The sequence below is a fragment of the Muntiacus reevesi genome, chromosome 4, assembly GCF_963930625.1.
Source record: "Muntiacus reevesi chromosome 4, mMunRee1.1, whole genome shotgun sequence".
Classification (NCBI taxonomy): Eukaryota; Metazoa; Chordata; class Mammalia; order Artiodactyla; family Cervidae; genus Muntiacus; species Muntiacus reevesi.
Window position 1 is genome coordinate 64,698,340 of NC_089252.1, and position 9,728 is coordinate 64,708,067.

Below are 9,728 nucleotides of genomic sequence, written 5' to 3' on the forward strand. Positions count from 1 at the left end.
TTTAAGAAAACTGAAATCACATCAAGCATCTTTTCTGACCACAGCACTGTGAAAGTGAAAGTCACTCAGTCATGCCCAACTCTTTGTGACCCCATGGACTGTAGCCTGTCAGGCTCCTCTGTCTATGGAATTCTCCAGGCCAGAATACTAGAGTGGATAGCTGTTCCCTTCTCCAGGGGATCTTCCCAACTCAGGAATCAAACCCAGGTCTCCTGTATTGTAGGCAGATTCTTTAACATCTGAGTTGCCAGAGAAGCCCGCAGCACTATGAGATTATAAATAAATTACAGGAAAAAATGTAAAAATATAAACATGTGGAGACTAAACAATATGTCACTAAACAAAAAATGGATCACCAGAGAAAATCAAAGATAAAATGAAAAAATACCTAGAGACAAGTGAGAATTAAAACACAATGATCCAAAGCCTATGGGATGCCCCAAAAGCAGTTCTGAGAGGGAAGTTTATAACACTACAATATTATCTCAGGAAATAAATGAACAAAAATCTCAAATAAATTACTTAACCTTATACCTAAATCAACAAAAGAAAGAATAACAAACAAAACTCCAAGTTAGTAGAAGGTAAGAAATCATAAGGCTCAGAGCAGATATAAATAAAATAGAGATGAACAAAAGAATAGCAAAGATCAAATAGACAAAAGCTGATTTTTTGAAAAGGTATACTGATGAAACTCTAGCCAGATTCATCAAGAAAAGAAAAGGAGAAGGTTCAAATCAATACAATTAGAAATGAAAAAAGAGAAGTTATAAAGAACATCACAGAAATACAAAGGATCGTAAGAGACTACTACAAGCAACTATACACCAATAAAACTGACCACCTAGAAGAAACAGACAAATTCTTAAAAGGATACAATCTCCCAAGACTGAACCAGGAAAAAATAGGAAATAGGAGCAGATCAATCACAAGTACTGAAACTGCGATTAGAAAACTTCCATCAAACAAAAGTCCAGGACCAGATGGTTTCACAGGAGAATGCTATCAAACATTTAGAGAACAGTTAACATCCATCCTTCTAAAACTCTTCCTAAAAACTGCAGAGGAAGGAACACTCCCAAGCTCTTTCTACAAGGCCACCTGATAACAAAACCAAAGATATCACAAAAAAGAAAATGACAGGCCAGTATCACTAATGAACATAGGTGCAAAAATTCTCAACAAAATACTAGCAAACCAAATCCAATAATGTGTTAAAGGATCATACACATGATCAAGTGGGATTTATCCCAAGGATGAAAGGAATCTTCAATATACACAAATCAAACAGTATGATATACCACATTAACAAATTGAAGAATAAAAAACCATATGATCATCTCAATAATTACAGAAAACATTTTGACAAAATTCAATATCCATTTATGATAACAACTCTCCAGAAAGTGGGCATAGAGGGAAACTATCCCAATATAATGAAGGTCATATATGACAAACTCACAGGTAACATCATTCTTAATGATGAAAACCTGAAAGTACTTCCTCTAAGATCAGGAAGAAGACAAAGGTGCCCACTCTCACCACCTTGATTTTTATTTTATAGTTTTAGAAGTCTTAGCCATGGCAATCAGAGAAGAAAAATAAAATAAGTCAAAACTGGAAAAGAAGTAAAACTGTCACTGTTTGCAGATGACATGATACTGTACATAGAAAATGCTAAAGATGCTACCAGATTGGAAGAATCAATACTGTCAAAATGTCTATACCATCCAAGGCAATCTATAAAATTTTCAATGGCATTTTTCACAGAACTAGAACACAAAGTTTTACAATTTGTATGGAAACACAAAAGACTCTGAATAACCAAAGTAATCTTGAGAAAGAAAACTGGAACTGAAGGAATCAGACTCCCTGATTTCAGACTATATTACAAAACTAAAGTCATTGAAATAGTATAGTACTGGCACAAAAGCTGAGATATAAATGGAACAGGATAGGAAGTCCAGAGATAAACTCATGCACCTGTGGTCACCTAATCTATGGCAAAGGCGGCAAGAATATACAAGGAAAAAAGACCGTCTCTTCAATAAGTGGTGTTGGGAAAACCAAACAGCTACATGTCAAACAATGAAATTAGAACTCTCCTTAATACCATGCACAAGAATAAAGCCAAAACAGTTAAAGACCTAACTAATAGAGCAGAACACTGTCTGATATAAATTGCAGCAGCATCTTTTTGGTCCCCCTCCTAGAGTAATGAAAATAAAAACAAAAATAAACAATGGGATGTAATTAAACTCAAAAGCTTTTGAATAGCAAAAGAAATCATAAACAAAATGAATGGGAGAAAAAAAATATTTACAAACTATGCAAAAACCAAGACTCCAAACAACCCAGCAAAAAATGGGCAGAGGGTTTAAAGAGACATTTCTCCAAAGAAAACATACAGATGACCAAAAGCACATGAAAAGATGCTCAACATCACTGTCAGAGAAATCCAAATTAAAATTATAATATCACCTCACACTGGTCAGAATGGCCATCATCAAAAAATCTATAAAAAATAAATGCTGAAGATGGTGTGGAGGAAAGGGAACCCTCCTTCACTGTTGGTGGAAATTTAAGTTGGTACAACCATCATGGAGGACAGTATGGAGGTTCCCTTAAAAAACTAAATATAGAATTACATATGACCCAGCAGTCCCACTTTTCAGCATATATCCAAAGAAAACCATAATTTGAAAGTATGCATGTACCCCAATGTTCATTGCATCACTATGTACAACAGTCAAGACATAGAAAAAACCTAATGTCCTTGGACAGATGAATGGATAAAGAAGATGCCATACATAAATATATACAGTGGAATACTACTTAGCCATAAAAAATGAAATAATTCCATTTGTAGCAACATGTATAGACCCAGAGATTATCATACTAAGTAAGTACATCAGACAGAGAAAAAAACATCATGTGATATTACTTATAAGTGCAGTGCAATAAGAATAATACAAATGAATTTATTTACAAAACAGAAACCAACTTACAGATCTTGAAATCAAACTATAGTGACCAGAGCAGAAACGGGGTGAGGCGAGTGATGAATTAGGAGATTCTGATTAATATATATATACTACTATATATAGAATAGATAATTACTAAGAACCTACTGTATAACACAGACAAGTCCACTCAATATTCTGTAGCAAACTGTATGGAAAGAGACCCTGGAAAAGAATATATATACATTGGCTTGGCCAAGAGATTTATTTGGGTTTCTCTGTAACATCTTATAGAAATATCTTCAGCCAGTCATATACGTTATATATATAACAAACTTTTCAGCCAACCCATATGAAACTAAGACAGCATTGTAAGTCAACTATGGCCCAATGAATTTTTTTTTTAAATTGGAGGAAGAAAAAAGTAGTTCCTTTTAGATTTTTGCTTCAAAGAAAGGTTTTTGTTTTTAAGATCAAATGAGCACTATTAGTTTTCAATAAGCTGGGATTTATGATTAAAACACTGACTTGACTTTATACCCTCTGACATTTTTGCCCTCTAGATGGAAAAACAAAGAACAAAACCAAAAATTACAGCAGAGGCTTCATCTCATACATATGTAGGCACTTCTGCTGGATCGTTTATTTAGAAATTGGCTGATGGAAAACTTTGTGCTCCTGGAACTTTAGGATGTTGTTCACCTACAATGTTGTCTGTTGGGATTCATCTAGCACAGTATTTGGAATTTGTGGAACCTGTGGAGTTGTCCTAGGTTCTGGTTTCCAAGGAAGCTGCCCAGAAGAAGGGCCCTGCCCTCCAGGCGTTGGTCTAGTTCTGGCGGTTGTGTGCAGTCACTCACTTCCAGCCCAGCAGTGCAATCCCCATTCTGCTCCACACAAACGTTGCCCCAGCTCCCACTTACGACGTATTGAAACCCAGGCCTTGCCCCCGAGCCTCTGACACTCAGATGCTTGCAAGCTACCCTTTCATTTGCTTCAAACGCTGGATCTGTAAAGACAGATTTATACTTGTACTCCTTTTGTGCTCTGAGGGGCAAATTTTATGAGTTGAAAGCTGACTGGCAGTCTCCTGAGTGTGTTCAATAAGGCAAAGTGCGTGTGAAGCATCACCCCCATGGCTGCGTTCTGCCAGGTGGTGAGGATTGAAATAGCGCATTTGGAAATGGAGCGCCATTGGAAATGCATGGACCGGCCGAGGTCGCAGCCCAGCATAATTTTCATGTGAAGATGTGATTTCCCTCCCCGTTTGCTCTGGTTACTCTGCTGAGAAGCAGTAAGTGCGTGTCCTAGCCTGTGACAAGGGACTTCTGCCAGGGCACCGCGGGGAACACAGCGCAGAGTAAGGAAGGCACCAGGTTTCCAGACTCTTAGACTGACCAGGGCAGGCTTTCAAGCTAATGGAATGAGGACTCCTAAATGTGGGAAAAGCGATGCTTCGGAACAGTTTAAGCCACTTCCTGGTCTCAGTACGGGATTTTCCACTGTCACTTTGTATCCGAGAAGTGTGTCTGATGGAGACACAGCTTTGACAGCTGAGTGGACATCTGAGGCCTGCAGGACATGCCTGTCTTCCCAGGACTCTGGATAGTGACTGTAATTGTTTCTGTTTCCGTATAGGAATTAAGGCACTACGAAACCATTTTCAAAATGAAAAAACAGACATTCCGCATAGCATGAATTATTTTGTTGGCAAACAAAACTTTTCTTGTGGCTTCTTTCCCCTCCCCTATAATATCAAGTTTTCCTTTTTCTAATCTTTCTCAGTTCTATTTCATGTCACCTATAAACCTTAAATCATCCCCGTACAGAATTTAATAAGAATGCATGACAGCCACAGGTTTGAGCAATTTACTGGGAAACATGGACTTTCAAACTAGGGGCCCCAGTTTAAGGTAAATAGTAAAGAGGATGGACAAATTCTAATCAATTTAAAACTCTTATTGGGGGCATGCAGTCTTAGTAAAGCGGTATACTTCTTGCACTGCAATTATACCAACACAGTCTGGTTACATTGATCAGAAGTTTTCTGGCAATTAAGTATTTCTGACTAATACAAATAGGAAATAAAATGATTTCTGAATAAAGACACAGAGTTCTCTTTTACCTAGGGTCCCTGCTCAAATAGGTGCCTCCTCTCTCCTCTTCAAAGCCCTCAGGGAATCCAAAGAGATACTGATTATCCATTCCTCTCATTTCCCATTTCCTCCACAACCCTCTATCATTGTATCCTGCCATCAAACCTTTATTGAAACTGCTTGTGTTAAACTTATCAATGGATTTCTATTTTCCAAGGTCAACAGTTTTCCTGTCCTTAAGTGATTCCCCTTCCCAACTTCCTTCTTTACTCAAATGGTTCTCCCACCTGGTTCAACTGCATCTCTGGCCATTTCCTCTCTGTCTACACTTACACACTCTCAGCTTTCACTCACTTTCCTTCTTTCTCAATCTATACTTTCCCTAAGTCTCCTCTCCCTGAATTCATATATCATTTATATGATGATAATTTTTTAGTCTTTTCTGTGGTTCAGACTTAATAAGATCTAGCCTCTCATTTCTGTCTCCTGAGTTTCCCTGCCTGGGTGTCTGGCATGGAGCTAGTACTACATGACAAACAAACTGCTGTTTCTCCGTTTGTATGTTACCGGGCAAATAGTTGCCAGCCTTCTCTGCAGTGATATGGGGCCGTGTGATAGGCTTATGGCCAATGGAATACGGGTGAGCTTGACACAGACCAGATTACTTTCATTTCTGGTCCCTGTGGTGCTCTGCACGGTCCTCTAAGGTTTTCCTCTTCCCTGACAATGTTGGAGGATGGTAGGGCATGAGATCCACCAGCCAGGAACATTCGGTCCACACTTACTAGAATGAAGAATACTGTTGTCTTGGACCCCTGAGAACTGCGGTTGCCAGTTACAGCAGTTAGGTTGTCCTGGTTATTATGGCACCTCCTAAGTGAACCTTAGATCTCCAAAATGAATCTCAGGTTCTCCCACAAAACAAATCCCCCATCTCAGGAAATGGGACTCCAACTCACCCAAACCAGGAGCTTTAAAGTCCCCCAGAACTTATCTTACAAGTTTATCTCACGTCTATCCTCTCCCCAGGTCACAGTCACTTGACCATGTTGCAGTTTCCACGGACTATACCCTCTGGGTCAGCCCTCAGGCTCCCCGTGCACACAATGACAACCGTCTCCTAATGGTTCTCTCTTCCACTCCTCCCCTCTTTGAAGGATAATCTTACTCTTCACCGTTATCTGTTTTTCATCTTAAAAATAAGTGACACCAATTTTCTGCTAATAAATAAATGTATATGCTGCTTTAGAAATTTTGGAAAACTCAGAAAAATAAATATCAATAACAATTTTATTATTAATACTTCTATATAAGCACTGTTAAACATTTGGTTCCCCCTTTATGGATTATAGCCTTGTTGTAGCAAAGGGGCTTGTTAACTCAATGAAGCTATAAGCCATGCGGTACAGTGATGGCTAAGACAGATGGGTCATAATGAAGAGCTCTGAGAAAAGGTGGTCCACTGGAGGAGAAAGCATTGTTGCAAACAAGCTAATAGAGATGATGGAATTCTACCTGAGTTATTTAAAAACCTTAAAATATGATGCTGTTAAAGTGCTGCACAAATTCAGCAAATTTGGAAACTCAGCAGGGCTCACAGTACTAGAAAAAGTCAATTTTCATTCCAATTTTGAAGAAAGGCAATGCCAGAGAATGTTTAAACTATCATACAATTGTGCTCATTTCACACACTAGCAAAGTAATACTCAAAATCCTTCAAGCTAGGCTTCAGCAGTATATCAATTGAGAACTTCCAGATGTAGAACCTGAGTTTAGAAAAAGCAGAGGAATCAGAAATCAAATTGCCAACATTCATGGAATCATGAAAAAGGCAAGGGAATTTCAGAAAAAAAACGTGTACTTCTCCCTTGTTGACTACACAAAAACCTTTAACTGTATGGATCACAACAAACTGTAGAAAATTCTTAAAGGGATGGAAGTATCAGACCGTCCTACCTGCCTCCTGAGAAACCTGTATGTGGGTCAAGAAGCAACAGTTAGAACCAGACATGGAACAAAGGACTGGTTCCAAATTGGGAAAGGAGTACATTAAGGCTGTGTATTGTTACCCTGCTTATTTAACTTCCATGCAGAGTACATCATGTGAAATGCCAGGGTGGATAACTCATAAACTGGAATCAAGACTTCTGGGAGAACAACCTATCAGGCAGATGATACTACTCTAATGGCAGAAAGCGAAGAAGAACTAAAGAGTCTCTTGAGGAGGGTGAAAGAGGAGAGTGAAAAACTTGTTTGAAACTTAACATTCAAAAAACTAAGATCATGGCACCTCATCCCATTCAGTTCAGTTCAGTCACTCAGTCGTGTCCCACTCTTCGCGACCCCATGAATTGCAGCACACCAGGCCTCCCTGTCCATCACCAACTCCCAGAGTCCACCCAAACCCATGTCCATTGAGTCCGTGATGCCATCCAGCCATCTCATCCTCTGTCGTCCCCTTCTCCTCCTGCCCTCAATCCCTCCCAGCATCAGGGTCTTTTCCAATGAGTCAGCTCTTTGCATCAGGTGGCCAAAGTATTGGAATTTCAGCTTCAACATCAGTTCTTCCAATGAACACCCAGGACTGATCTCCTTTAGGATGGACTGGTTGGATCTCTTTGCAGTCCAAGGGACTCTTAAGAGTCTTCTCCATCACCACAGTTCAAAAGCATCGATTCTCTGGTGCTCAGCTTTCTTTATAGTCCAACTCTCACATCCATACATGACTACTGGAAAAACCATGGCTTTGATGAGATGCACCTTTGTTGACAAAGTCATGTCTCTGCTTTTCAATATGCTATCTAGGTTGGTCATAACTTTCCTTCCAAGGAGTAAGCATCTTTTAATTTCCTTTAGGATTGACTGGTTTGATCTCCTTCCTGTCCAAGGGACTGATCCCATTTCATGGCAAACAGAAGGAGTAGAAGTGAAAGCAGTGACAGATTTTATTTCCTTGGGCTCCAAAATCACTGAAGACAGTGACTGCAGCCATGAAATTAAAAGATGCTTGTTCCTTGGGAGGAAAGCAATGATAAACCTAAATAGCATATTAAAAAGCAGAGGCATCACTTTGCCAACAAATGTCCATATAGTGAAAGCTATGGTTTTTCCAGTAGTCATGTATGGATGTGAGAGATGGACCATAATAAAGCTGAGCGTGGAAGAACTGATGCTTTCAAATTGTGGTGCTTGGAGAAGAGTCTTGAGAGTCCCTTGGACTGCAAGGAGATCCAACCAGTCAATTCTTAAAGGAAATCAGTCCTGAATATTCACTGGGAAGACTGATGCTGAAGCTGAAGCTGAAGCTCCAATACTTTGACCCCCTGATGCGAAGAGCCGACTCATTGGAAAAGACTCTGATGCTAGGAAAGATTGAAGACAAAAGGAAAAGGCAGTGACAGAGGATAAGATTAAGATATTAAGAGCATCGCAATTCAATGAACATGAATTTGAGCAAATTCCAGGAGATAGTGTAGGAAAGGGAAGCCTGCAGTCCATGGGGTCACAAAGAGTCAGACCCGATTTAGCAACTGAACAACAACAATGAAACATTTGGTTCACAGACTTCTTATGTCATTTTATATGTATATATTTTACAGGTTTCTTACTAGTACCACATGAAGGGGAGCAGAATAAATACCCAAAATATACATCTTTGGCATAAGAATAATTTTAGGCTGATAATTTTTAAGCAATAGCATACACAGGAGAAGCTTGGAGAAGTTGCTCTTGTAAGAGAAAATCCCCTTATCAATGTAAGGGGAATTATTATGGGGTGGGCTCAGTCAAGAGTCTAGAAAAGTAAAGAGAAAATCATTTTTCTTCCTTCTACATATATCCTTCCTACATACACACACACACACACACACACACACACACACACTGAAAAACAACAGCTCCCTATCTCAGCCCTCTCAATTTCCAATTCCACCTGTCAGAAGATTCAGGGGTTTTACTCCATATTTTAAAATGACATCCTTGTACTGCTATTCCTTGATTTTTAAATTACATATGTTATCAACTGACTTTGGTATTAGGAAAATGAAGATCAAGTTCTGTTCAGTTCAATTCAGTTGCTCAGTCGTGTCTGATTCTTTGCGACCCCATGAATCGCAGCACGCCAGGCCTCCCTGTCCATCACCAACTCCGGAGTTTACTCAAATCCATGTCCATCAAGTTGGTGATGCCATCCAGCCATCTCATTCTCTGTCGTCCCCTTCTCCTCCTGCCCCCAATTCCTTCCAGCATCAGGGTCTTTTCCAATGAGTCAACTCTTTGCACGAGGTGACCAAAGTATTGGGAGTTTCAGCTTCAACATCAGTCCTTCCAATGAACACCCAGGACTGAGCTCCTTTAGGATGGACTGGTTGGATCTCCTTGCAGTCCAAGGGACTCTCAAGAGTCTTCTCCAACACCACAGTTCAAAAGCCATACAAATCTTCTACCTAATAAAATTGTGCCACCTTTTTTGGTTAAGTCAATAATGGCATTTACATTATTATTACTCTGCAAATGATATTTAAAGTTAAACTTCATATTTCTTTACTTGCTCAAGTTTTTTTCTGGAGTTTAATAGTTGTTTATACTTACTTTCTTCTTAGTATTCTCTATCACAAATGTATCTCTATATCTTCAAAATAATTAAATATGGTTTTCCCTACATAAAAAC